This window comes from Electrophorus electricus, chromosome 8 (assembly GCF_013358815.1).
Source record: "Electrophorus electricus isolate fEleEle1 chromosome 8, fEleEle1.pri, whole genome shotgun sequence".
NCBI classification, from domain to species: Eukaryota; Metazoa; Chordata; class Actinopteri; order Gymnotiformes; family Gymnotidae; genus Electrophorus; species Electrophorus electricus.
The window spans coordinates 23471433-23497366 of NC_049542.1; the positions used below are offsets into that span (position 1 = coordinate 23471433).

The following is a 25934-nucleotide window of genomic DNA, read 5'->3' on the forward strand; positions in this document are numbered from 1 at the left end:
GAAGAATTCACACTTTTGAAATTCAAATGAAGGGAATGGTGTTAAGTCGAGCTAGCTTTTTAAGGCGAGCATCTCCACATCCCTTTCATGGGCTGCGTTATTCTGTCTTTAAGATCCTCTGTGTGCTTGTGAAATCGCATTGATGAGGCTCAGCTAATCTGCAAGGCTCTGCTCTGAGCCCATAGAGGTGCCAGCTGTGTCAAAGGACGCTTATGTGCTTCATGACTACACCCCCCATGCAGCAGCACTGCCTTCATGGGCTGAACCGCAGATCATGAGGAATATTTTAGATGGCCAATTAGGGTCAGCTCTATCACACCGAGGGCTCAGGATTCACCTCTGAGAGACACACACACGCACACACACACACACACACACACACACACACACACACACACACACACACAGACTCCATCTCTCTGTCCTGATACAAGGTCAATTTTTATTGCGAAGAAATGTTATACAAAATCCAAGTTTTGTATACTACACATGCATTGGAGGGGAGTCGCACTGAGGGGAACTTTTGATATCCGTTCAGTCTTTGCATTCACAGATGTGCATAAATAAATAATGGTATGGTCACACACCTGTGCGCATGCACACATACATAAACACACACAAATGTCATACAGCATGGATTGGGTTGCTGGGTCCACAGTCCCCAGCTTGGGGGAGAAATCTTTACCCTTCTGCTGAGATGCTGTGTGCTGACTCCCTTCTCCTCCACATGTCCTCCTTCTCTTTCATCCCTCTCTTCGTCTTTTTGAATAGACATAATGCAAACACGACCCAGTCGCCAATATTTTTCACACCCTGGGACTGGAGGCGTGTGCTCTGTTTGCTGGATGCCTGTAATGAAGTCAGCTATTGTAGAGAGTGCTGGAGGACACTCCAGACAGGGGCATGGCTCTCCCATCCAAAGAGGCATGAGAGGCGTGGCTGAGGGAACAGAGAAGAAGAGCATGAGAGAGCAAGGAAAGCATGTTTTGTGTGTGTGTTTGTGTGTGTGTTTCAGACTCCCAGCAGTCAAATTAGAAAGCCAGGGTCAGGGGTGGGGGTTGGTGGAGGTTTTACAGTTTAGAGTTTAACAGGAACGGTTGTGTATGCACATTGATCTCACCATCTGCAAAACACATGAAGACACAAATATATATATATATATATATATATATATATATATATATATATATATATATATATATATATATATATATATATATATATATATTTTAATCTGGCAAGTGGTGCGTGTATGTGTGGGTGTTTGTGTTTTCTGCACTTGCATAATAAAATATTAAAACCTTGGTCTCTGAATTTGTGCGTATATGTATTTCCTATGCCTGTCTTGTTATTTGAGAAACATCTTAAATATGGCCCTCCTTTCTTTCAGATGAGCCACATGTGTGTCTGAGAGCAGCACTGAACACATCTACATGGTACTCCTCTACACCTACACCTGATTGGGATCTCATGTACAGAACAGAGCATTTACATAAACAGGAGCGAGATTTGCTTATTTTGTTCTCATTATGTCAAAACATCTCGTACTGACTTAACCATCTTCAAGAGCATGTAGATTCGTTTTGCTTCAAAGCCGCCCTGCTCTGCTGGCCTATTTCTTCCACACACTCTCACGTAATTAATATCTATTCTGATGCCTGGCTATAAACGAGCATTAAAGGCAGCCAAGAGATCATCTCCTTTAATCTTTGCGAGGAGCAGTGAGGAGCCTTTTATGTGTGGGTGTGTGGTTTTTTTTTCGTTCTCCATATGTTTCCCTGCTTTTCTTTCCTGGTATTTTTGAAGACCCAGTGGGGGAGGTGGGGGGTGCTCTTGTTCTGAACTGGAACAGTTAATAACAGTTGTTTGTCAGAGCTTGGATGAGTTATTGTAAGGCAGTAGGGCAGGATGGAGTTGGGGAAGATCAAGGTGAGGCGTTTATTTTGAGAGCAGCTGCCGCAGCAGAGTGATAAGCGGAGGTGAAGGTCTCCTCCATTCTTTGTCTTTGTGCTGACGCTAGTGGTCAAACAGTGGTACGTTCTCTTCTTTGGAGCTGTTGTATACCAGAGTGCAGTCACAAAAGCTGGTTTCCATAGAGCTTTATATGGTGGTGTTTGGCCTCCAAAGACTTCAATGTGCTTTATGATTCTGCTAGTCCTAGAATACGGCCGAGGGTGAGACCAGTGTGAACATACCATGTACAGCTTCAGAAAGCACCGTATCCATGTTCTGTAGGTGAGGTGACACATTTACACACAATCCCTCTCAGCATACGTTAAACACACATTTGACTAAGGTCACGACATAGGGCCATCTTCAACTCTATCTCCCTCTCCTGTTCATTGCTTTAAATAATGCATCTGCCTGACCGAGAGAACCCCATTAATGCCAGATGTAGCCTACAGGGTCAAAAGGTCTCTCTCTTTCTCACTTAGTCTCACTTTCTGTTTCATTCTCTCTCTCTCTCTCTCTCTCTCTCTCTCTCTCTTTAACCCACCATGCCCACACCCACCCTCAGGGATATAGTAATGTGGTGTTGGAGATATTGGTTTATTTAGTCCCGGGAGGTATATCTGCTTCTATGCTAAGTTAGAATAGAACACCAATAGAACATGCTCTTCAAAAACCATTTCACCAGGACTCCAGGGACTGTATGTGTGTGTGTGTGTGTGTGTGTGTGTGTGTGTGTGTGTTCAGAAAGACTGACATATCAAGGTTAAAGTCTGTAACTTCACTCAGTTTCTCAGTTGGTATTCATGTAGTATAGTAATCTTTGACTACTGAAGGTTATTTGCTTACTGTAAAGGTATCTGTCCAAGCCATTTGCTATTGTTGTGTACCACAAATGTAGCAGATACTGTAAAGCTGGAGGCACCCTTTGTTTGTGTGTGGCAATAATAGTCCTGCTCCCTCTAATACCAGGCTGTAGAATCTAACAGCCATGCTCACATCCATGCCCACACATGCATTTGGATAGCTGCTCTAGCCTATGGTAGCCAGTGAAAGCCTGTGCTCTGATATCGTTAGACACACACACACACACACACACACACACACACACACACACACACACAAATGCATGAACGCCCATACACACTCACAAGCACCCCATCACCTTTATTGATACAGTCGTATGAGCTGTCGGTGCTAAAGGCCATTACCGTCTTTCCTCTCTCTGCGAGACTGACCTCCTGGGTGAGTCTCTCACCACAGTTTCTTGTACGCTTCACCTGGATTCCTCCTGAACAAAAGCAGTCCACCATAGCCCTGCTGGGGGATGGGAACTGGTCAGAAGTGAGAGGCTGAGTTACAAGTTCAGGGGGAGAGGGAGACAGCCATTTTATCCTCTCCCCCGGTAATCGCTCCTTTTGCTCTAATGCACGGCGATTATGATGAGCGTGACAGAGACAGTGAGTGAGTGCAGACAGAGAATGCATGTCACTGTGGTTTCGTGTCACTGTCAACTTTAATGAAATGTGGATATGAATCGAATGCAACTCCTCCCAGCTGTCTTCATTAGATGCACCACTCACTCCCTGTAAAGAAAGACTTGGCTATAGAATTGAAGGTGCGTGGCCACTGGGGCGTGTTTGTATACACCAGGCAAGCAAGTCCCATATCTCATCTGTATGCTCAGTCGGGTAGAGAGATGTTTTTCTTTCTTAAATTGCCTTCTCTGCTATTTTCCTATGCTAATGACTCAGGGTGAGGGGGGTGTAGATGGGGGGGCGGAGATGTTATATGTGGGGAAGCTGTCGGGCAGCCAGTAGAATTCTGACTGAATGTTAGAAGTGTTGCGTGATGCATTAATTTTGTCTGAAGGTGTTTTAGGGTAAAAATAAGATCTGTGACAGATCAATAGGATTGTCTGCAGTCTACAGCTGCTGTCCTGAGAGTTGGTGTACCTGTGTACCTGTGAACTGGAATCCTACTGGTTTAGTAAACAATGATATCAGCTTCAGCAGACTGCTTTAACACATTAGTGAAAATGCAAACACTTGTTACACATTCAATGATGTGTGTGTATACACACACACACACACACACACACACACACACACACACACACACACACACACACACACACACACATATTTACAGTTCCAGTAAGAGCTCAAACATGTTGTTAAAAAAGATGTAAATATGACATAAGAAATGAGTCTTTCCAAAACGAGGAAGGTCATATGGGTGAATGCATGGACAGTCATTGGCCATGTGAGGACTGCAATGTGAGAAAAGAAGCTGGAGATGCTTTAAAATACATGGGGTTATGCAAATGAGGATGCAAATGAGGGGCACAGTAGAGGTAAACCTCCCCTCTATCCAATCAGTGAATCTAAACTATCTCTGGCCTACTGTGAGCGAGAGAATAGTCACAGGGAGGGATGGAGAGGTAACTGGCAGGATAGATGGATAGATGGATGGATAGAGGGAGGGAAGGAGGGAGGCAGGCTAAATGAGCGCCCCATACCCAGAAATAGTGGCTCCCTGCTGGGGGTATAACTACAGGCAGGGGCCTCTCTCTCCTGGAGGGCTTTGTCTCTGAGATTCCTAATCAGTCAGGCTTCAGTCTAGCACTGCCTCTGGAGGGCATTAATGCCACCTGCAGTACACACACACACACACACACACACACACACACACACACACAATCACACATGTCTATCACTCCAACTTTCTTTCTTGCTCTCTTCTAGCTCTCCCTCCCTCTTTTGCTCTCTCTCTCTTGCATGTGCGTGTACGAGAACACACACACACACACACACACACCTTGCTCTCTCACTCTCTCTTAGATGCAAATCTTCCCCATGAGTTCAGTTCCCTCTTCTGCCTGTTTAATAAGGCCCCAGTAGGACAATAGATGGCATGGCAGTATATTAAACTGGCGACATCTGTTAGATAAAAGGACATGTGAATGAGCCTGTTTTGAATCCACATATGTCATATTTTTTCTAATGCACTCGCTTTTTAATCAAATTGAGTTTTCTGTAAACGTGCACAATAATTGTGCAATGCCTAATGAATAACCTCATATTTGGTCTTAGATAGATAATGAAATTTCAAAGGTTTAGTTGAGTAGGTCTGTAATAATGAATAGATTGGTCTAAGATTAGTTAGTCCTTAGTTCTGAGGCCAGTTTAAATATTAAGTTTATGGACCTGCCTACCAGTGTGTGTGCGTGCGTGTGTGTGTGTGTACAGAACGCCTCTGAGGTGGAATATTCACCAGCCCCACTGCACAACTCCCCCAGGAGTCTTGGCCACAGTGTGCACTCTGACTACGACTCTGTTTACATGAGTCTGATTGGCTCCTGGAGAGGGAGAGGACTCGTGATTGGTGCTCAGCCCCATGTCTCTTCCTCTAACCAAGGCTTTTATTCGCACACGTTCTTCTTCACTGCGTGCCAATATTCTTCAGTACAGAGAGCACTGGAGGGAGGGAGAGGTGAGAGTGCCTGAGGACGTGTAAGAGTGTGAAAGTTAAGGGACAAAGCGAGGTTGAGAAAGGCAAGTGCGTTTATACCCAGTGCACGAAAGAGAATACGGAGCGAAAGAAATGCAGACGTGGTGGAGGAGGAGGAGAAGGAAAGAGGAAGAGGCTTTTAGATATGGGAGGGGCTTTAGAAGGGGGGAGGGGCATAGCTTTCTGTGGCTCATGGTGTGTGTGGTTTCACGTAAGGCCAGAGAGGCAGGCAAAGACAATGTATTTGCAGGTGTTCAGCCTGAGAGCAAACACCAATGTCTCCCTGCTACAAACACCTGCTCCTGGCACGCTACACCTTCTGTTAAGCTCTTTTCTCATGCATAAACTCCTGAGCTTGGAACAACTTTATTGCCATTCTGTTTGCTAGCGTGTTAGAAAGGCATTCAGAAAATGCAGATCCTTTACATGGCCTTTTAATGTGCTCTATATTCATGACGTCTGAGATATAATTCCTAAAATATGATACATACAGTGTGATACATATGATGGAATAAACATGCTAAGAAATATCTGATATGAAACATATGCTATGATAGATAAATACTTTTATATACCTACATACAAACTCAGCAGCCTCTTTTGATTAAGGACACTTTTGCTGTAGGTTGCCATATTTAGAGTGAATTAGTTAACCCACTCATTTTGCAATACAGCTGTGGTAATATCTGCTTATGCTATACACTGCCTTGTTTCTATTTCATGACCTCTTTTGACATTTGAGCAGGTGCCATTTTGTGTAAATGTAAAATATATGCAAACATTAAAAATTATGTTCAGAGCCAAAATATGTGAGGTATGTTATGGAATCTGTCTGAAAGCCAAAGTACTGTTTCCTGACATCAGAATTTCATACGCTCTTTTTCACAAGATAATGTTCATGACACAACTTGTTTACTTCATCAAATGGGTGCATGTGTGGCATATTTTGCCTGTAAACAACTAAATCAGCCACAGCTCTCATAGGCGATAATGGAGAAGCTAATGACAGGATAACATATGTTCACACATTAGCTGGGCCTGTTTGTATCTTCCTCTCTCTCAGCTTCTCTCTCTCTCTCTCTCTCTCATTCACTCACTGAAAAATAGCAAATTGTAATTTTTTTTTATCCTGCTTACGGTTTGTGGTATAGTCTTTTGGAAGACCCTGTGTTGCCAAAAAAAAAGAAGTAAATGGACAGGAATAAAATTATAGCATTTTGTACAATTCACTTTAGTGGAGAAACTGATTAAAACAGTAGGAATATTTCTTAGTCAAGCAGAATTGTAAATGAAAATCTTTAATGGAATTCAATATAAACAAAATTGTATCCTCAGTAATTGCATGGCAATTTATGAAAACCCAGCTACAAGAGCTTTTAGTATGTGTTTAGTTTTGTAGAGCCCATTTTCTGAAAATAGTAACTATGTGTATTGTGACTAATGCATAGAGTAATGAAATCAAATGGATTCACAGAAATGTGAGTGTTTTCAGATCTGGAAAGCTTTTGGTTTTAAATAATGTGTGTCAGCTAAGTGGCCTGGTAGAATTTGATATGAAATTGCCAAATTAAGATAATTAGGTTCTAAATCAAATAGGATCATGTCTGCACAGAGGCCTGCAGGCTTGCATCATGGAGTGAATGAGTTGCTTAAGAGAAATGAGCATTTGCCATTAGTTTTCCCACGTTCTTTCTATTCACGAGTAGATGGATTTTCGGGGTGCTCGTGGCTGAACAAGGCCACAGAAGGAACATTTAAGTGTGCATAATTAGAGTGTAATAACAGAGGAGACATACTGTAGAAAGGAAGGCTAGTTTTCATGTCCTGAAAAAGTGGGGAATAGCCCGGGTCAGTGACAGAGGCTAATATCATGGTATCTTGAAGTGTGCATGAAAAAGTTTCTTTTTTGTTTATTTTAGTTCTGATTACAGTAGCTGCCTGACAGATGGAGGTGTACCTTGTCCCCATACTCACACACAGGTGTACCTGGTGCACACACACACACACACACACACACACACACACACACACCCAGCCCATACCTTGTCCTCACACCTATACCTAACCAATACCTTGCCCCCGCACCCCGGCCGTACTGTACCTGTTCTCCACACCCATACCCAGCATGTCTGTAGTTCTCACACCCACACCCAAAATGTTCACACCCAGACAGAGCTGTACATGGTCTGCACATCCATACCCAGTGTGTTCCTGGTACTCAAACTAACATTCAGCCCATACCTGGGCTGTAAAGCAGACACACACCTTGTTTCAGGCAATGGTTTGATGTCTTTTTCGCTGCTCTTAAATTCAATGACTTGACAGACAAAATTAGTGAGAGGCAATGGGAGTGTCTGAGAGAGACCAAGAGAGTCACAGAGAGAGAAAGAGAAAGAGAGAGAGAGAGAGAGAGAGAGAGAGAGAGAGAGAGAGAGAGAGAGGGGCAAAATGTTCCTGCTGCCAAGCTCACATCTGCTCATTAAGGAAGAGTTATTTCCATATTCTCAATAACTCTGTCAAAGACGATTCGTCCTGCGCCGCCGTGCGGGCAATGTCCCACTGAATAATGGAGGCAAACGTGACACGATTAGAACTCCTGAGATGAACTCAACTGCGTTCCACTGAATTAATTTAATCAGCTCTGCACAGCATCTAAATCAAAATAAGGGCCATTTTTATGGCATCGCTGAAAACAATGAAGAGGTAATAATAGTAAACAAACTAATAACATAAAGGAAAGGTGATTAATGAACCATAACATAAATAATTACCCATTTAATTAATTACATGGTAGATATTTAATCTTTGGTTATTAATTATTGAATCTGAAGTCGGCTCATCTCATAGGTTAAATTGTGGCTAGAAAATTAATTTGAGGTATCTAGTGTTAGATACTAATGCTTCAAAATGACTCTGAGAGTTCACAGAAAATACATAATTTGGGATGAGCTCATGGAGAGCCAGAAATAGTCATGAATGAGCAAATGACCCAGGCACATAGAGGTTAGAGGACTTTATTTTTGAGCTGTGGCTTTCATATGCCGTGCTGACTTTACATCTAGCCTATATTAGATGTAAGATAACAAAAAATAAATAATTAGGCTTATTGACCTTGTCAAAGCTAATTTCCCTGACACCTATGATATGAATAAATGTTAGCATTTTTCCATAAGTTAGTGAAGTCATTTACAAAGTGGTAGTCTATTCAGAAGGTGCATTGCTTTTTTTTACGACACAGGCCCCATGGAATCAATAGCTTATCTGATCTTATAACAATGCTGGGTTATTGTCTTTGTCCTCTTTCTTGAATACCTGCTGACAAATTGTAATTAATTAGATATTTAAACATACTCCGATAAAGGGTACTGCGGGCTCTGTGCATTTGTTTTGCAGTAAAGTCATTAAGCAGCCGTTATTGTGTTTGGTTTATTTTAATTAGCAGGCTATTGAGACCACAGGAACTGCAGAGTGAAATGTAGTTGTTATTCTCAGACTGGAGATTTACCAGCTCTTTGTTAATGCTATAATTCTGATAGCTAATAAAATAAACAATTTTTTAACAGGAAAAGTATGTGTGTGTGTGTGTGTGTGTGTGTGTGTGTGTGTGTGTGTGTGTGTGTGTGTCTGTGTGTGTCAACATGTGAGTGTGCATGTGTGTTTGCATGTGTGTTAAATATGTATGCGTGTGTACGGCCGCGCATGTGTGGCACACACATCCATCACAGAAGGGCTGTGTTTCCTTGGATGATGACGGCCCCCAGAGATAACAGGAGGTGAACAAAGACATCGGTGGATGCTGATTGGCCCATTTAATCTCTGTCAGTGGAATAGTCGCAGGGTGCAAACACACTGATATATATTCTGAATCAATCACCCAAACGTGCACTCAGCTCCAAAAATGCCCTCGTCCTCTAAATGTGACTTTGGTTGCCCACTCCACAGAGGAAAAATAAAATAAAATAAAATAAAATAAAATAAAATAAAATAAAATAAAATAAAATAAAATAAAATAAAATAAAATAAAATAAAATAAAATAAAATAAAATAAAATAAAATCTCTCACTTCTCAAATATTTTGCATGTTTATTTATATGCATACTTTTTCTTTCTTTCAAAGCAAGCTATTTTGGTGAACTTTGTGCCTTGTTGTGGGCTGGATTCAATGCGAAAACAGTGGCAACAGCTCCACACACTATCTCATGCAGCTGCCAAGTGCAATTAACAGCCTGAGAGGAGTGCCTGCCAAATCCAGGGATACAGGGCAGCTTCTTTATTAGGCGTTGGTCCTGCAGAAAAAAGCCTCGGCACAAATCTGCTTCGACTGCTTTGACTGAAAGAGCAGAAATTATTTTAGCTGTGCATACATACAGTTGTGCACACATGCCCACACACAGACACTGTGAGGTTATTACCTACAGAGTACAGAGTACAGAGACCTGTTTGATTGTATATGTGTGTGGCCAGTGGGTAGTGGATAAGGGGAGTAGAGGTTTTGGAGGTATCCATGGTTAATTGAATAAGACCAGGAAGGGCTTGTACTGGGTAACACAGAAAACCCACCTTTGAAGTCGCAGGTGAACATCCTCTCAGCCAGTGGCTGGCCACTGGATGATATTCACTCATGAAACCTTCCAGTATTTTCTGTTCTGAATAAGGTTCATTGACTAGTTGATTTAGTTGAAACTTGAACAATGGCGTCACCTCATGCTCCGTATGAATTCATCACCCCAGTGAGGTTGTCCGAACATCATCACTGAACCAGCTATGGCCTCAAAGTAGCAATGTTCAAATTGGAGAGGAGAGAAACACTTAAGCACTGGTACTACCAGCGCTGATGCTAAACCCTTCAGGAGTAAGGAGTCTTGCCATATCGTGCCTCACACTCTAAAATTAGGTTTCCAGGTCCTATTCTGTTTCAGCATTTTTGACACATAGCACCAGGAATAACATGAACTCAGATTGTACGAACAGTCAGAATACCCCCCAATATATAAATGGACTTTAAATAACTATGTTTCCATGATTCTTACTTCTCTTACACACCATTTTAAGGTTCATATAATGCAGGCTCTAGATCACGTTCATTATGTCTAGTATTTTCATTTATAATTTACTAAAGGTTTGGTAATTTTACAGAATGTGTTAATTTTTACTATTAAATTACATTTGCGAAAGATTGTACAGAATTCTTCTGCTCAAGTGAAAATATAAGCAAATTTTGCATAGTCATTTTAAGAATTTCGGAAGAGTCAGAAGCAAAGCGCAGCTGTTATCTTCAGCTATTGAGCACAAGTACGTAGCTGAAAGTCCTTCAAACCATTACATCAGACATGCACTTCCAGACACAGATACGGCAAGAACATTGCACTGGAGTGGGCGGGGCCTACGAATGCGCTCATCTCTTGCTAAGCAGATTATTCAAATCACCCCACAGGTAGTGGCTATTGCTCTGCCTGTGAAGTGCCTGCAGGTGAGATTCTCCGCATGAGACCCCAAGGTCAGAGCTTATTCAAAACGAACCTTTATAGGCCTATTCCAAGGTGGAGAATAACAGCAATAACATCTCCGCTTGTTGTTGTGCCGCCTTGTGAATCGCTCGGCCGGGTGTGCTGGTTGCTTTTCACGAGATAGATTTGTCCCGCTTGCCCGCTGTCTGTGTGAGAGTGGAGAGAGCGCATAATTGGGACGTCTTCTTTTCTTTTTGACTCACACTACTGATTATTAAGGGGTATTATTTTTAATGCTCTTGTGAATAAGTTCAACAGAGATTTATGTTTGTTAAATAGTGATGTGTGCCCTTGATTTAACCCTCCGGAGCAGAGAAATGCTTGTCTGCCAGACAAAAACACACTCCCCCAACAGACTCAAACACACTTCACTCATTGGTTATCACTGATTCACTCTCAGAATGCACGTGCGCACACAAACACACACACACACACACACCTTTGGCAACCATCCTTTACTGCTAGTGAGGCAGATGCCACAGCAGAGAGAGGCAACATGAGAGACACACACACACACACACACACACACTTCAGGCAGGAGTGTGACACACTCAGAATAAATTAGCGTGCTGGATCCAGGAGCAATATAAAAAGGTGGGCCCAGAGAATGAGCCAATCAGGCGCTAAGGCCCCCCTCTCACTGGGGGGGACTGCTGCTCGGCTGTTGCTGGAGTGAGCAGAAATTTTGGCTAGCAACATTCCGACCAATCAAATTCCACAAACAACAGTGGGGTGGAAATAACTTTACATTCTGTGTGTCAAGAAAATGAGGAATGTGCTCTAAAAAAAGCATGCCGTTGCCAGGTTTTGTGCTCCCTGTGTGGGTGGGGAAGGCAGACACAGAGACTGTCTGAATGTGCTGCTTTCTTTCCTTCTCCTCTGTACCAGATATATTAAGTGTTTTCAAGATTCAGATTTAAGCCTGACTGACTGTCAGTTGTTCTGCTTAATGCATCTCTTACATCACGCGCCTTTAATCTGGCATTTGTTGTTGTCCAAGCAAACATTCTCCTTTTGTTCTTTGCGTGCATGCGTGTGTGCGTCTGCGCATGCCCACATGTCTCTTTGCGCTTGTATATGTGTGAGTGTATAACAGAGAGAGATGTGCCTGAGTGACAGTGTTGACCTTTTCAGTATGCTCCACGGAGCGAGGCTGCCGGCCCCCAGCACACACACGCTTGTCATCTCCTGATATGAGAGCAGGAGGTCAGCCTGCGTGCTGTCCGTGTCAAGGCTGAACTTCCAGCGCCGGCGCTCGCTGATAATTTCATAGTGCACATCAGCCTTATAACCCACTCTATCAGCTAGGGTTGGTCTCCCCCCCGCACCTTCGCTTTCTCTCTAAATGATGTCTTGTCCCCTTTCTCTGTTCCCTTACATCTCTAGGCAATTATCGCACCGCACTGAAGGACAGTGGCAAGCTTTTAAACAGGTATAATTGTCTTTGTTGTGCGCACTGCCTTTTTGGTGCCGACGGTGACAACTCACCCGACGTTACCACGGCCACCGTTGCCGCTGTTGCCATGGTAGGAGTGGCTCGCTTAGGCTACATTCAGATTGGACAAGTGTGTGGTGCCCATTAGGAGGAGACGAGTGTCCTGCTGTCCTGAGAGCGGGGAAAAGAGCCGGGCTCTCAGGGAGCTGACCTTGTTAGTGCTCTTCCCCCTTCCAGAACCTTCCATGGCTCTTGGTTAATGGTCAGAAAATACAATACAAATGGAAACATATCCCAAACCCATCCACTGACCCCACACATGTATCACTGGACCTGACATGTGCAGGCACATACATACCCTTCATTCTGCTGTCTTTTCTTGGTGTGAGTGGTTCAGAAGAATCTTGACCACTGATCCCAGATGGAGTCCTCACACTCTGTGTGATAGTGTTATGTTTTGACCACTTTCAGTGGTGCCATTTGGGAAATTAGGTTATTTTACCAGGGTTTCACCCTTAGTGTACTCCAAGCAGTATAAAAGGACATTTGGTGGAGTCTCATTGGCAAACAGTGCTCATTATTGCTTAAATGGGATGGAACTCTGGAAGAACTTGGAAGGGTTTTCTCTATATTATACAGGGGTTCAAGTTTTATTATCATGTTTTTTGGCCAAAATTATGTATTTAATAAGCTTCCATAATTCTAATATTTTTATTATTCAAAATGAATGAAAAATCAATTTTTTGTACTGATGAAAAAACCTTTCCAGGAGTAAATATATGCTTTTGCAGTATTCACCTTTCCAAAATTCCTTCAGACCAAAGCTTTGGTGCTTTCTGAATGGCTTAAACACTAGGACTCACCAAATGCCTGTATAGTCAGTATTGTGCCTTTATGTATTTCCAAGCACTTAAGCCATTTTTCTTCCATTTGCTTTTTGTGCGCGTGCTAGCTGTGCTGCGACTGTGCAAAGCAGGTGGTGGTTGGACATAGGCTGCTCCTACCGTGGAGATATGATGCCTTCCAGGCCTTCATCTTCTGCTGAATGCCGTGCTGGGGTACTTCATGAGGGAAATTACAGTAGAGTACTCTAGTCCCCTGCTTTACCCGACAGCTCTAATAACAGGCCTCTGATTGCTCCCCCTTTCCTTAGGAGAGATAGTGCAAGAAAAAGAGAGAAAGAGAGAGATGGTGGAGAAAAGGGAGAGAGAGAAGGCTGAGAGAAGTGGTGGTGGCGGGGGGTGGGGGGTGGCGCAGGTGTGAACAGTGCCTGGGTGACCAGCGGAGCGAGGGTCTGCACTGTAACAATAAGGCATCTCCAGTGGGCTTTATTAATACCGTGCGAGACTGACACCTGAATATGATTTCATCCTCTAGATCCATACAAAGCTCTCACGGTGCTCCGAGCGCTGCTCCCCTCATTAGCGGCCTATCTGCCAATGAACTTCCACAGGCCGGCCACCAATAAATCAATGTCTACGTTTTAGTGGAGGAGAGTGGCTCTGGAGAGGGAGGACGCGTTGCTGGAGGGCGGTGGGGGAAAAACCCCTCCGAGCAGAGAGAACAGAGCAGTCAGTGTCTTTGCTCCTCAGCCACAAGTTCGTCCGGTACGCATTCCCCCTGCGTTCTGTTTAACCTGCCCTAGATGTGGTCTAGCTGCAACACTGCTGACCTCTGACCCCTGTGTTGTTCCTTCTGATGGTGTGTCATCCCCCCCCCCCCCCCCTTTATTGTTAAAAGCAGATCTGCGTGGTCCTTTTATGCTGCCAATTTATCTGCTCCATGGGCTTCAATTACTGTTGCCTCAGAATTCAGCAGCAGTTATAACAGCGATGTTGTCTCCTGTGACTGTCCTCACCCACAAAGGTGTAGAGCCAGCCCCCCCCCCCCCCCCCCCAGTCTGATAATGACTGAGAAATTTGCATGCTGTGCCATATGGTGACATATGTCTGTGTCAGTGTGGCCTCTGCCTATCAGACTGAGCGCAGCGGTCAGATTTACATGATGTCACCCCAGATGTTGCTCTTTCCTGTCACCCACATGATTCCCAAGCAGCAGCTCCAGCAGCTGGTAGGTGAGTGTTTGGAACATGCCCACCCCCTCCGCCCTTCAGCCATAGGGATGGGAGCGCCAAGCTGGTGCGGAGGCATGGAGAGGTGCAGACCTGCCCCCAGCGAAGAGCTGTGGCCGGGAGGGATGGCGTGTGGTGGTGATGGCCCATGGGATCCAGCACTGGAGCAGCATCGGAGGAGCTGTTCACTTTAATGATGACCACAATCTTCGAAGAAAGGATTTAGGAGGATGGTTGAGAACTCTGGGGCCTTTAAATGTAACACACACTCACACACACACTCACACTCACAGCCAAGGACAAGAGCTGTTCTTTAAGAGCTGTGCTGTGGAGAAGCACGCCTGGTCTGATTATGTGGTGTTTGTGAGGAGGTGGTGAAAGGAGAGTTTGGAGACGTACAGAGATGATGGCCTTCACATCAGGCTAAAAGCACGAGGAGGCCAAACATGTCCTGCTATTGAACAGCCTCACAGACCCAGCTCCTTTATACTGTCCTTCATTTCCTCTTTCATCCCTCCGTGTGCTTGGCTTGGATTTCTTCATTACATCGGAGCTGTTTGCTTGCGTGTGTGTATGTATGTGTGTGCTGGTGGGTTTGTGTGTCAGTGTTCAGCTGAGCTGTGGCTCTAATTTAATGGCATTTGGAATTCACACTGCTTTGGCCACTCTCCTTTCCTGAATAAGCAGGATAAAAAAAAAAACACTTGCTAAATGATGGTCTGATGTTTAAAAAAATATCCAATATGGGCTGCCTGTAACTAAACAAGTCTTCTTGTTTTGCTAATTCATGACAACCACTCTAAATGTAGTGTTATGTGTGATAAGTAGTAATTGTGCTGAATTTTTTTGGTTAATAGCTAATGTTACTGTGGTAACAGAATACATATCATGCAACTAAACAACATTATTTCTCTGATTGTTCATATTAATTTTCCCTCTTTGAAAATTTAGATAATGTAAAAAAAGTCGTTACCATGTGGAGACCTTTTACCCTAATTCAACTATCGCTGCAGTAATTTTACACACGCGCGCACACCCATACCTGCATGCGCACACATTCTTACAACATATGTGTTGTTTGCAAGATCAATGGCTGATTTCATTTGAAGTCTCTGCTTTTCATTCCTAACACTTTTCCTCCCCTTCTTCCTTTCTCCTTTCTCCTACTCTACCTCTTTTCTCCTCTCTGCCTCCCCTCTTCTTCCTCCTCTTCTCTCCTTTCCTCTCCTCTCTTCATCTGAGCTCACTCCAGGAATTGCAGACATATTAGCCACCACACTGCCCTCCTTACACACTCCAACAGAGGAGACTGTGTGACAAGAGACCAGTGTCCCCTCTCCCCCGCTCTGCTATTAACCCCTTACTTCCCCGAACCCCGACCCATCGTGCACAGCTCCCACATGTGGGCTGTGTGCTTGGGCCCTGGAGCACAAAGGTTGTAGTTCAGAACATTCTCACAGCAGAATTATGGTGTGGTTTTAGGTATAGGGGTTGATTTATTTGTCATCCTCGTGTTTTCATTGCCTTTTTTTTTGGCTGTCTACACTGCACGGACTTTGGATATATACCTCTGGGGTTAATGGATCAGTAGCAATACTAAATTTGGTTGAATTTAAATGAGAAACAAGAGATTTGAATTGGATCACTGCCAGATTAGTGAATGTAGTGCATGGAACAGACTGAGTAGGTCTCCTAAAGCCATTATATTGGTCTAAGTACCAGTTTGGACCGGTTTTTCATTTGGAATTGTTAATATTTTACACATTATGCAGATGTTGAGCAAAGCCTCTTGCCATACAGATTCATTTCCCAGTCAATAAGAGAACATAAGAGAGTTACACATACAGCACATTATAATAAACTTAGACTGATGTGATACACACAGTAGACTTTCTCACACATCAATAGAACAGTGTTAAATCTTTCCCAGGGAATCAGGCAGGGTGGCAGGTACTTATTGCACTCTGACCTGGCTGTACTCCCCGTTTTGCTCTGTTTTGTCTGCACATTTCGTGTCCCCGGTGCAGAGATGTCTTCTTCCTCTCCACTGACTCACATCTAAGCTAGAAGAGATCATCAGCCAGGGCATCCCACTCATCCTACGCCTCGACTCCAACTCACTCCTCACGTGTTTCCTTATCTGTGCACTACACTACAGACACATGTGTCCAAACCATGCTGTGAAAAATCGCCACTTTTACTTAAGTGTACAGGAGATATGGATCAGTGACATATCAGATGTGAGGGATAAGAGACCCCCTCCTCCTCACCCCACTTTGTCTCATGGAGAAGAGGGAAATGAGTGGGCTCAGTGGAGTTCGTCTCTGCCCGCCGGCATAGAAGAGAGGGCCAGACGCGGTGGCACGCGTCTGGGACACAGACGGCCCCTTCCCTGCCAGCCTCGTCTGGTGGTGGGAGCCAAGCGATGAGTCATCCTCAGTGAGTGTGAGGACACAAGGTCTGGAGAGGCAATGGGGGGTCGGGGTAGGGGAAGCTGAGGGGGGAGGAACCTGTCAGACATGCCGAGCCGCCGTTCGCCAATCTGCCATGGCTACAGACACACCGTGCTGCAGCACAAGGTCAGCATTTGTACCGGCCACGTGCTCCTGTCTTCTCCCAGTCACTGATACTGACTGAGTCTAATCCCAATCTGGACTCAGGAAGGGCAGGCAGCTGGAGAAGGGAGCTCACACAGCTGACCTGAGCCCCGTAATTTAGCCCAGAGTGTAAGCAAACAGGGCCTAGTCTAATGGTACTGGGCCTCACGTCGAGGGGCAACAGAGACCATGAATGAGCCATTACTGACATCTGGTTTTTAGCTTTCTCTATATGAATGTGGGTCTAACGTATAAGCATGGGCCGTGCCTCTCTTTAGCTGCCTCTTCCATCCACCTATTTCCTTTAGATAGAATTAAGTAGTTTAGAGGTTGTTTTAATGTTTAGTTCATCATTATAGGTGATCCAGGCAGAGAAAAACACAGTAAGGCAGGGGCAGACACAACAATGAAGTCATTTACATTTATCTGATGCTTTTTATCCAAAGCAACTTACAATCATGACTGAATACAACCGGAGCAATTGAGAGTTAACCTGGTGTTGGTGAGGCTTGAATTGGCAACCTTGCGATTACTATTTGAGTATTTTAACCACTGAGCTAACACTGCCCTTGCTGTCATTTGAGGTAACATGGATAGCATAGCTAACAGAGTACGGTATGAATATATACACATACCAAAGAAATCTGTCAGGTTAGTCCTCCCATGAGTAAAAAGAGAAGAGGGCCTCTTCTCATACTGTTCTGGTTGAGAGCAGGTAGGAGGAATGATAAGAGGAGCTTATTGTCAAACAGAATGGACATCATGCCATCTCTGCCCCTGGAGAATGCTGGGACTGTCTCCTCTGTCTCTCATGGAGCACTGAGGCAGTTAATCCTTTCATCGATACTGTTTCTCCACTGCTCAAGATGGCCCTCTTGCATGTGTCCACATGAGTCCTCTTCTTTTCTCCTTTTTTTTTAAATTCCTCATTAGCGCCCCGACATCCTCTACATCTTTATCTTATTCTCTGGTGACGTCATGTCCGATAAATGGTGCCATTGTGTTACTTTTGTCGTCTTTACAACACTTTTTTTTCCCCAACAATTTAAACCACAAATACATGGGAGCAACCAACCTCCATGTATACCACCGTCATAGCCTGCTACACTTAAGACACCATGCACAAACCTACCTGGACGACGGCGTGCTTCAGACGCTCTGTGAGCTCGGGTTGCTATGCGTACCAGGCCTGCAGACCACGGCCTCGCCTGAGTCCGAATGACGGAGGAGGAGACAACGCAAGCGGTGTGCAAGGAAGGAGAAGCGGGGGAAGGGAGCTAGGGTCCGTGCTAGGCTAAAAGCTAATTCTAGCAGGCCTGCTCTACCATCTTTATTTCTCTCAAATGTCTGCTCCTTGGATAATAAACTGGACTGCATCAGACTCCAGCAGACTTCACAGCGAGAGTTCAGATATTGCTGTGTTTTAGTCTTTACTGAAACGTGGCTCAGCGACAGTATTCCAGACGCCGCAAATCAAATGGAGGGATTAGTCTCAATCCGTGCCGATAGAGACAATGCACTCTCCGGGAAAACACGCGGCGCAGGAGTGTGCGTCTATATCAATGAGACCTGGTTTAAAAACGCTGTGCTTGTCGTTAAGTACTGCTCACCGCTGGTGGAGTTTGTTATTGTTCACCTCCGTGTTTATAATCGCGCTGTACATCCACCCAGTGAGAACACACGAGAAACTCTCCAGGATCTGTATGTAGCGATTAGTGGATTGCAGAACGTTCACCCAGACGGACTGTTTATTGTCGCCGGAGACTTCAGTCACGCAAATCTCAAGTCTGCACCGCCTAAATTCTATCAACATGTGAACTTTGCAACGAGAGGTGCGAACGCGCTGGATCTTGTTTACATAAACATCTCCAGTGCGTACCGTGGGCGCCCACCTCGGATAATCTGATCACATGCCTGTAATGTTGATCCCTGCATATAGATCGATCGTCAGACGCTCGAAACCGCTTCTGAAGCAGGTGAGAATCTGGCCAGCAGGAGCCATCTCTGCTCTTCAGGACTGTTTTGAGCAGACCACATGGATCGCATTCAAGGATTCTGGTACTGACGGTGACACTGTTAACCTGGAGAAGTATACAGCATCAGTGATTGGCTACATTAGCAAGTGCATTGATGATGTTACTGTCTTCAAGACCATAATTACGCGCCCCAACCAGAAGCCATGGATGACTGCTGAGGTGCGCATGCTACTGGGGACCCGTGACTCAGCCTTCAGAACAGGTGACAAAGAGGCTCTTAGAAAAGCGAGAGCCAAACTGTCCCGGGCAATCAGGGAGGCAAAGCGTGCATACACACAGAAGATCCATGGACACTTCAAAGACACTGGTGACATACAGCGCATGTGGCAGGGCATTCAGACCATTATGAACTACAGGAAAACATCAGTTTCCTGTGATAGTGAAGCCTCCCTCCCAGACACACTGAATGACTTCTCTGCACAGTTTGAAGCACAGAACAATGTTGCAGCGGAAAAGTCCATCCCTCCACAAAATTACCAGGTGCTGTGCCTGACTGTGGCTGAGGTGAGGTGAACTCTGTGTGGAGTTAACCCATGGAAAGCTGCTGGACCAGACAACATCCCGGGTGGTGTGCTCAGAGAATGTGCTGACCAGCTTGCAGATGTCCTGACAGACATCTTCAGTATCTCTCTGAGCTGCACCATTGTCCCAACATGCTTCAAGACTACCACCATCATCCCAGTGCCAAAGAAGTCCATGGAGTCGTGTCTCAATGACTACCATCCCATCGCACTCACATCCATTATCATGAAGTGCTTTGAGAGGTTTGTCATGAGACACGTCAAGACCCAGCTCCCCCCTTCGCTGGACCCCTTGCAGTTTGCATACTGCTCCAACCACTCTACGGATGATGCCATCTCTGCCACACGTCATCTGGCACTCACACATCTGGATAAAAAGGCCACTTACGTAAGAATGCTGTTCATAAACTTTAGTTCAGCATTCAATACCATCATTGCTCAAGCACCTGATTGGAAAGTTGAGCTTACTGGGCTTGAACACCTCCCTCTGCAACTGGATCCTGGATTTCTTGGCTGGTAGACCTCAGTCAGTCCAGATCGGGAGCAGCACTTCCAACACCACCACATTGAGTATTGGTGCTCCCCAGGGCAGCGTACTCAGCCCTCTGCTGTTCACACTGCTGACTCATGAATGTGCAGTGATGCACAGCTCGAACCACATCATCAGGTTCACTGATGACATGATGACCGTGGTGGGTCTCATCAGCGAGGATGACGAGTCAGCATACAGAGAGGAGGTGCGAGAACTGGTGAGCTGGTGCAAGGTCAACAACCTGTATTTGAATGTTGATAAAACAAAAGAGATGGTTGTTGACTTCAGGAGAGCACGAGGAGATCACTCCCCACTTACCATCAACGGCTCCTCAGTGGAGAAAATCTCCTCAGTGGAGAACATCACTTAGTGGAGAACCTCACCTGGACCCTGAATACCAGTTCCATTACAAAGAAAGCCCAACAATGTCTCTACTTCCTTTGGAAGCTGAGAAAAGCCGATCTCCCATCACCCATCTTCACTACCTTCTACAGAGGTACTATAGAGGGCATCCTGAGCAGCTGCATCACTACCTGGTTTGGGAACTGCATCATCTTTGATCTTAAGACCCTTCAGAGAATAGTGAGAACAGCTGAGAAGATCAATGGGGTCTCTCTTCCTTCCATCATGGACATCTACACAACACGCTGCATCCAAAAAGCCACCAGCATTGTGGAAGACCCCACACACCCCTCACACAAACTGTTCACCCTTTTGCCATCTGGAAAAATGCACCACAGCATTCGGTCCCATACTTTTAGACTGTGCAACAGCTTCTTCCCAGAAGCCATCAGACTCCTGAACTCTGGCTAATTCCAAACAAATGGACACGTCTATACACACACACACACACTCACACACATGCTTGTACACACACACACACACACACACACACACACACACACACACACATACATACGTACATGTATATCCATACATGCATGCATGCATACACACACACATACATTGTTTTGTATCAGACAAATTGTTGGAAGTCAAACTTCACACACATATAATATGCACTCCTTTTGCACATTTTTCCTACTTGCTGCTAGAATACTGTACTAAAACATTACTGTATTCTGAACTGTCTTTGGCTGCTACTGGTGACCGCTATGTTCAGCATCACATGTCACTGACTCCTATGCACAAACCTGATTTACATATTTCCACATATTTCCATTGTGTATGGGTCCTGTCTTGTATTTATTGTATGGTATTATTGCACTGTATTGTATTGTTTGCACTCGTGTAGTGTGTTGTTTTTTCGTTTTACTGTGTACTTGTATGTAGCTGAAATGACAATAAAGCCCTTTGAACTTGGAACTTTGAACTTTGAATTTGAACTTGAACATTCACATAGGCAGGGGTTTAGCACATACAGAAAGACTGTAGAGATAAGAGTTATGGACCCCACGCCCTCCTCTGCAGCAGTGGCACTGGTCTGTATGATAGAGTGCCTCCTACCTTGTACATGACCCTGTCTCCTTTCTGTCAGCGCTGTGTGCTAGGCTGATGGCCCAGGGACATGAGCTTAGGGCTTTTCCCTCCAAATATTGGCCTCCTCCTGCTGGAAGTCTGGCAGGGCTCTCTGTCCATGGCCGGGGTCCAGAGGTGGGCAGACAGAGAAGCCCCACCCCTGGATACATCCTTTCAGTTTTCATCCTTCTCCCAAGGGCATTCGCACTCATGCATCTTAACAGTTGCTCTGGTGGACTTGTTGGTTCTGTGGCACTATTTATCCACTGCCATATGCCCTAATCTAACACCTATGGTCAATTATTTTTTGTCTTTACAGCATGCTACTGTAATCAACTGCAGGTCTTACATCTGTTCATTTATGCCTGCAGTTGTGTTCGGAGGCCTAGCCAGAGCATGTGAATGGAGTCATGGCAGAACATACGATCTTTGTATGTTCTATAGGTGCGTTCCCTTGTCATGGCTTTTTCAGTTCACAGGGTGATTCTGATTGGTCTGTGTGATTTAGTGTCTTTAATGGATCTGACAGAGCTAAAATAATTTAACCTCTAGGTGCAGTAGCACCTTTTAAATCGCTCCACACCAATAACCGCAGGAGGTCATTTCATTTCTGCAGGTAATCACAGTATACCAATATGTGAAATATAACTGACTGATTAAACTGGGAGCCATTTGATAATCACACAGTGCTTGCTATTGCCACTTAAAATCACTTGGACCCATTTCACTGTAAATAATGTTGTTGTGAAGGTAGAACACAGCCATTCATTTTCACTTTAGTGACACCTCTGTAATTAATTCATAGGGAGACAGTGTAATTAATGGTGTCAGGCTCATTTATCTACAGATATCATACGCTCTCCTGATAGAACTCTCTCCTCAAAGCAGATTTTGCCTCCACTACAGCCTAAGGCTAGTGGTTGACCTGAACTTGACCCCCTGCTACATGCCCAACCAATCAGAGGCAAAGCCAGAATGAACTTTGTCTTCTTGGGAACTCCACAATCTCAAAGATGGAAAAACCCTAAACCTGCTTTTTGATTACAGTGTCTGTATTTTTGCAATACTTTTTCTTTGAAAGCGCTTGTTTTGAATCCAGATTTAGCGGTTCATTATGTCTCAGACAGTTTGTTCTGGTTTAGTTATGCTGGTGGTGTTTGGCTTGTGCTGGCCAGACGGCCGTCTGAGTGTCTGTGTTGTCCACCTGTCACACTGATGACTCTCTGATGCCGTCATTCTTCATGGACATGCTCTGTGTTCCCACAGGCTTGGGCACTTGGCTGTGTGTGGGCATGGCAGCTCCATGTGGTAGAGGGCGTTGTTGTTTGTTTGTTTGTTTGTTTCTTAAAGTACATGATTATAACAGTATTGGCCAGGTGCTACAATACAATGTGATTAGCTGATATTTTACTAAGTTTACAGTTGTCGAGTGATTAACTACATTCCCCCAATGTGTGTATTGTGTTAAAATCCGAATGCTCCTTCTGAGCAAGCCAGTTGATCTGTGTGTGACACCACTTCACACAACAACCAGTTTCTACTGAAATGAGTTAATTAAATGGGACATTAAATTTGACATTAGATGACATTTAATGAGACATTGCATGATTAAAATTCACTTTTTAGATGTTACAATAAAACACTCGGCAGGTTAGAACACTCAGTGGCAATGGCAGTTCACCTTCTATATTGTGGATTTGAAAACTTACTTTCCATTTTCTGAAATATTCTCCAGAGACGTGATCAGAGGTTGACCTGCACATTCTGGACAGGTGTACACAGACTTGGTGCCAGCTGACAGCTACTCCAGCTTCCATCCTACCTCGTCTTCTAAACTGTTTTCCGTTGCAGATAATGCCCTCCAATATTGTGCAAGAGGAATCCTCTCCTGCTAACCACTTTCCTAACCCTTCAGAGTAAACAGAGTCCCTGCCAGCCCTGGTGTTCGCCCCTCAGGGAGGGAAGCAGGGTTATTCCTGCACCTGCTGTTGCAGTCAGGATCAGCAGAGCAGTGGGCCCAGCTGTACGCAGTACTCCAAGCATTGCAAAGACTTTTTCCAACCAATAAACAAACATGACATCTGGTGACCTCAATAGGGGAGACTGATAGGGAATTTAATGTGGATTTAAATTAGCAACGCCTCCTTGTAGTGCTTGTTGTACTAAGAAGTTGTTACAAAAGAAGATGTGTATTTGCAATCTGTTTGCTGACAGTTTTCTACTGATATAAAGGGAGGCATTTCAAGTATGCAGGTTTGTAAATGTTGATCTCATCAGTTAAACATAGTTTCCACAAAGTCTTTGCTGAATGACATTGAAAGTTATTTTTGAGCATGCATTTTTTTTAATTTTTATTCTGCAGCAAAGCAGTTTAATCTAGGAGTTGCTTTGAATCGTCTCCTGTGCTTCAGGCTTCAGTCCCTGGCTAGGATGACATTTTAGCCTTTGATTTATCAGCTGAAAGCTAACCTTGGTTACAGCTTTCCCCTTCAGTGTTTAATAGAATTCCCTGACAGCTAACTGTGCGATTAGGGTGAGTTTGAGTGTTAGGTTGCCTCCTATGCCACAAAGGAGGTGGACCAACAGCAATCTGTGCTGGGTGTCTTTGATTGATGGAGCAATCACGAGGCACAAAGGACTTTATTACTGTTGGACACACAATTGCTAACAAGCAATCATCAATACTCACAGGTTAGCGACTGGGCCAAAGGTTCTGAGGTTATGTTTCACAGGATGCCAGTTATCACAAAGTCGCCAGAAATTAGGAAGGTGGTTTATCAGGTGGGCACGGCTGTATTAATGTTATATGGGTCATCTTTTGCTTCTAATGAGAGTTTTAAAGCAACACAGGAAACTCTAAGCCAATCATACAGTTTTATTTCTGGACAAGCTCCCTCCAACAGATAATTAGATGTTGAATGTTGTTCAGTCTGCACTATATAACAAAGACATGTATAGATCTAGGACTAGGCCATGAACAACAAGCACGATCTTGTAAATGTTATCTATATGCTATGGCTTCAAACTAGTAGAATAAAACATTATGAAATCTAAATAACTAAAAATATTAATAAAATAAGTGATTAAATGACTTTTTTTTTTTCTTTCCCTTGAGCAACCTACTAGAAATGGACACTGGCATGCCTAGAGGCATAATAAAGAGATATACATATATTATATATGTTCTCATTAGGCTGATGGCTCTGTGCTATTTGGAGTGCTATGGTATTCATTAATAATTAGAATTATCAGACTTCTGAATCATCATATCATTTGCATCCCTGAGCCACGCTTAGTGTTATTGCAGCCATGGAAAAATAATTAATGTAGTCCTGTTTCTATAACCTCAGGCTAGGATTCAGAGGGATAGAATGATGATGGGTGTATGTGGTGCGGGTGCAAATGTGGGTCTGTGTGTGTGCGTGCGTGCATGTGTCTGTGTGTGTGTGTATGTATGCGCATGTTTGGATGTGTGGGTGTATGTGTGAATGTGTGGGTTTGTGTGCATGTGTATATGTGCATCTGTGTAAGTGTGTGCACCACATGTGTGCTGGGAGGCATATGGCTGCTGGGAGAATGGATGGCAGTAAACTGGGAGGACTGGGAGTAGTGGGACCTATAGTGGAAATCATGCATGTTTTCCAGCCATGCTAACAGAAGTGGGAGAATTAGACTGCACAATGAGGACTATGGCATATTATTTACTCTGCACATACAGATGCTCTGTGCACATACACATGCTCAGACGTTAGATGTTAGAAGTAAACTAACAGGAATTCACACACACCTCATCACCTCCATGTTTTCTCTTCCTCTCTGTCTTTCTGTTTGTATATCTGTCTCTCTCTCTCTCTCTCTCTCTCTCTCTCTCTCTCTCTCTCTCTCTCTCTCTCTCTCTCTCTCTCTCTCTCTCTCTCTCTCTCTCTCTCTCTGGCCGTCAGGCAGAGTACGGGCAGGATGGATGTGATAATTGTGATAAAGCCCGTCTGTAATGGGCTGTGTTGGCCAAGCACTGCTTCTCTTTTGTTATGCTAATGCAGAGCGATTAGCAGCCTGCCACCGAGCTGCGTCATCTCATCCATCCGCCGTCTCCCAGCGGGGACTCACAGCGGGGACATTACAGCCAGGCCAGCGGGGTCAGCACCGATCACTGCAACTGCACTCTTCTTTCCCACCTGCCCCCATGGACCCCAGCAAGGCTCGCTGCATTTCAAGATGGGAAGTGAAAAGGCGTTACACTAATTTTAATGTGCCCCTGGTCTAGAATGAATTTTGGAGATCTTCTTTAATCTG

At 44.4% G+C, this 25934-nt stretch overlaps 1 long non-coding RNA gene across 1 annotated transcript; it reads right to left on the reverse strand.

Annotated features, from left to right (window-relative positions):
* Positions 1-418: 418 nt before the first annotated feature.
* LOC118241874 lies at positions 419-19235 on the reverse strand. Its single transcript, XR_004776386.1, has 4 exons — positions 18206-19235; positions 13410-13553; positions 10984-11116; positions 419-939 (listed from the first exon to the last, which is right to left on the reverse strand). It is a non-coding gene; the product is annotated as an uncharacterized LOC118241874 (long non-coding RNA).
* Between the last annotated feature and the right edge of the window lie 6699 nt (positions 19236-25934).